The 3,390-nt window shown below is 62.4% G+C and overlaps 1 protein-coding gene across 3 annotated transcripts in view; it reads left to right on the plus strand.

The window, feature by feature from the left end:
• Window positions 1–242: 242 nt before the first annotated feature.
• ADISSP (adipose secreted signaling protein) overlaps window positions 243–3,390 on the plus strand; it is a 21,323-nt gene continuing 18,175 nt past the window's right edge. The window contains exon 1 of one of the 3 annotated variants that reach the window (XM_056813841.1): window positions 243–377. The gene's annotated coding sequence lies outside the window, so the exon portion shown is untranslated. Of the gene's footprint in view, window positions 378–1,145; window positions 1,521–3,390 lie in introns of those variants that run through there. The other 2 variants (XM_056813831.1, XM_056813836.1) reach the window with 2 other exon arrangements.

Consider the following 3,390-nt stretch of genomic DNA (forward strand, 5'->3'; position numbering starts at 1 on the left):
CGCCCATCAATGGAGTCTCCTTTCCTTTATTTCTCGCCCCGGAGTCCGCCTATTGGCCCCAGACCCGAGGCTATAGGTCTTGACCACGCCCTTATCCAGCCCCACGGCCCTCCCACCCCCTCTGCGAATGGCGGAGAGATCCCGGTGGAATTCCCGCCCCCGGACGTAAACCAATGGGAGGAAGAGGGGGCATGTCGAGGGGGGTGGGTGTGTGGGGCGGTTCTGCTGCCGCCGGGGCTAGGGGCGCAGCCGCGTGCAGGTCTCGGAACCTGAGCAACACTTAGTAACCCGAGCGGCGGGCGGCAGTAACTGCTGCGGCGTAGCCCGGTCCCCGCGCAGCAGAGCGAGCCAGAGCCGAGCGGAGCGTGCCCGGACAGGTGAGCCCAGGCCCCCGCAGCGCCGTCCCCGGTCCCCCGCAGTCCCGGGCGTTCAGCTCGGCCTGGCCTTTCCGAAGCCCCACTTGTGGCCGCTGTTTATCTGCGCCGATTCGGCCCCAGCGCCCCGACCCTCCGGGCCGCACCTGCTCCTAAGCTCCTTCCCCTGCTCCCTTTCCCTTCCCTTCCTTTTTCCTTCCCTTTTTTCTCTTTCCTCCCCCTTTCCTCTTCCTTCGTTTCCTCCCTCTTTCCCGTCCTTGTCTCTTCCCTTCTCTTCCTGTTTTTCTCTTTTCCTTTTTCTCTCTCCCGTTCCTTTTCCTCTCTTTTTCCGTTCCACGGAACTGCCTGCCCTCCCTCCCTTCCCCCTCCTCCCCTGTAACCCACTCCTTACTCGGGAGATGCGCTCCACCTCCTGACCTCTGTTCCCAGTTATCAGCATTGTTGTTCCCTCGCCCTCTCGAATGCCCATTGCTGGCCCGTTAGTCCACCCCGTCCCTGTTTACCTTCTTTCCCTGCCTGTGCCTGTATTTATTCATATATATGTATAAATAGAAATATACATATGTATATATAAATATACGAGGGAGACGGACGGACAGACCGACAGAGAGGAGAGCCGAGAGCCTCCCTTTCTTCCCTTCACCTCCAGTCCGCCCCTTTCCCTTCCTCTTGTCCCTTTCCTCTCTCCTGCCCTTCTCTCTCTGCTCCCTCCCTCCCTCCTCCCCTCCCTTCTCTTTCCTCTCCCCCCTCCCTTCTCTCCCCCCTCCCCCTTCTCCTGTCATTCTCCTGCTCTGCCGTGTGGGGTCATTTCCCCCCTCCCGGCCCTTCTTGGCCAGGCCCTGTCCAGGGGCCTGGAGCTGGGCCCTGGAAGGAGCCCCCTGAGCCCTCGTAGTTTAGGGCGCCCCTTCCCGTGGGGAGTGGGGGGCTGGGCTGGCGGCTCCAGCGACCCCCCTGGGCCTAGGTAGGCTTCTCTTGGGGAGCCCCTTTGGGGTGGGGTGTGGCTGGAACCCCCTGGCCTGGGTGAGCAGAAGGAGGCCTGGAGGGGGGGTTCTGTGGTCCCCCGCACCCCCAGGGTGGGCCCTGCCCCCCTTCTCCAGGACTTGGGGGAGGCAGCTGAGGCCACGGAGCTCTGCGTCAGTCTCCCAGGTGATGGGCCGGGGAAAGGGGAGGGGGAGGGGAGGCCAGGCACTGGGGGAGGGGCTTTGGCCCCTTCAGACACCCCCTGACCCACCCTGGAGTCTCCGAGAGGCCTGTAGGCCCTGCCTGGGGTGAGTGCTGTACCCCGAGACTGGGACTGGGCCCTGCCCGACCCTGGGTCCTGTGGCTGGGTGTGACAAGGTCTTGGACCCTCCGGTCACCCCCTGGCTGGGATGGAGGAGATTCTTCCCCGGCCCCCAGGGGGTCTCAGTCTCTTGGGAAGCTGGAGCCAGTGAAGGTTGAGTGGGGTCACCCCCCCCCAGGAGCGGGGCCATGTGACATGTCCAGGGTCACACACTAGGGAGGATCTGAGGCCAGATTGGAACCCAGGACCTCCCGTCTCTGGGCCCCTGACCATCCCAAAGGCTAGGGAAGAAATGGGACAAAGGAGAGAGCCGTAGGTCTGTGCGGGCCCTGGGTTTGAATTCTGCTGGGGGTCTGGTTTAGGAAGCTCAGACTTCCGGTGCCGCCTCCTGGTCTCCCTCCAGGATCTGCAGGGAGGGTGAAAGGGGACCTCTAGCAGAAGAAGGGTTCTGGAGAGGACACGAAACCATTTTTATTGGGGGGGGCCTCCCTCCAAAATTCCCCTACCTCCCGCCCTGTGGGGGAGAGGCAGGGTGTCTTCAACATCCGGGAATTTGGGTTATCTCAATTCCCTCAGAGGCACGTGACTCGGCCAAGGTCACCCAGCCCCTGAGCGCAGTCTTCCCTGCTCCCTGGGCTTTCCTGCCTCACACATCTGTGGTCGGCCCCTTTGGTCTGGGATGGGGGATGGGGCGGCTCCAGGACCCCCTGTTTTCGGGGGAGGGACGCATCAGAATCCGAACCCAGGGCTTGCTTGTCCTGGTAAGTGTTTATTGACTTGATGACTAGAGAGAGGGAGTTCTGGGTCCCCGGAAGTGTTCCTTCAGTCGGTGTAGACGGGTTCTGGCCCCATGGAGGCCCCTTCGGGCTCCCTTCCCTTCCCTTCCCTTCCTACCCCTCCCCTCCTAACTGTGCCTGATTCCAGGTGACTCACCCAGGGCCACCCAGCTAAGTGTCAGAGGTCTGACTGGAACCCAGGACCCGCCCCTAGGGGAGGCGGGGTTTGACGCAAAGGCTTCTGGGAGGAGGGGAGGGGCCTCGCTTATCCCCCATCCCCAGGGCATTTGCAGCGGAAGTTCCCAGCATTCCCCTGGGGCCTCCCACTCCCCCCCCCCACTGTCCAGCCTGGGAGCTCCTGTGATGAGACTGAGGCCAGAGGGGGCAGGGCATTTAGAGTTCAGATAAATACTGATAAAGAGGAAGAGAAAGCTTCCCCGTCATCTCCGGGGGTCTTAGAGGATGTAACCTGGGCCTCGCTGAGGGCTCTGTCAGCACTGGAACCCGAGACCTCCTGCCTCCAGGCCTGGCCCCCAAGGAAATTGTCTTGATGGAAGGACTCACCACACTGGGAGGTCTCCGGGCCGGGGTGAACCCCAAAGCCCAGAACAGAAGAGATTCTGGAAGGGGGTGGGGAGGGGGCTCATAGCCCCCCAGGGGCCTCCACAGGCAGGGAGATATTTTAAATGGTGGCCATTGCTCCCTCGGCACAGAGGAGGAAACTGAGGCCCAGAGGTTTGGTGTGGGGCGACTTTGATTCTGGCCCTCATGGGGCCAGGCCAGAGATATGAACTGGGGTGCTGGAGAACAGTGGAGAGAGGGGGGACCTTGATGCCCAGGGATCTCTGGGAAGCAGGGCTGAGCCGAAGAGCTTTGGGATCCCCATAGACTAGAGGGACTGGGGGGGGGGCTGTGTGGGGACCCTAAAGCTGGGGGGTGCAGGGCCTGGGGAGACCAA

Source organism: Monodelphis domestica, chromosome 1 (genome assembly GCF_027887165.1).
Source record: "Monodelphis domestica isolate mMonDom1 chromosome 1, mMonDom1.pri, whole genome shotgun sequence".
In the NCBI taxonomy this organism is placed as follows: domain Eukaryota; kingdom Metazoa; phylum Chordata; class Mammalia; order Didelphimorphia; family Didelphidae; genus Monodelphis; species Monodelphis domestica.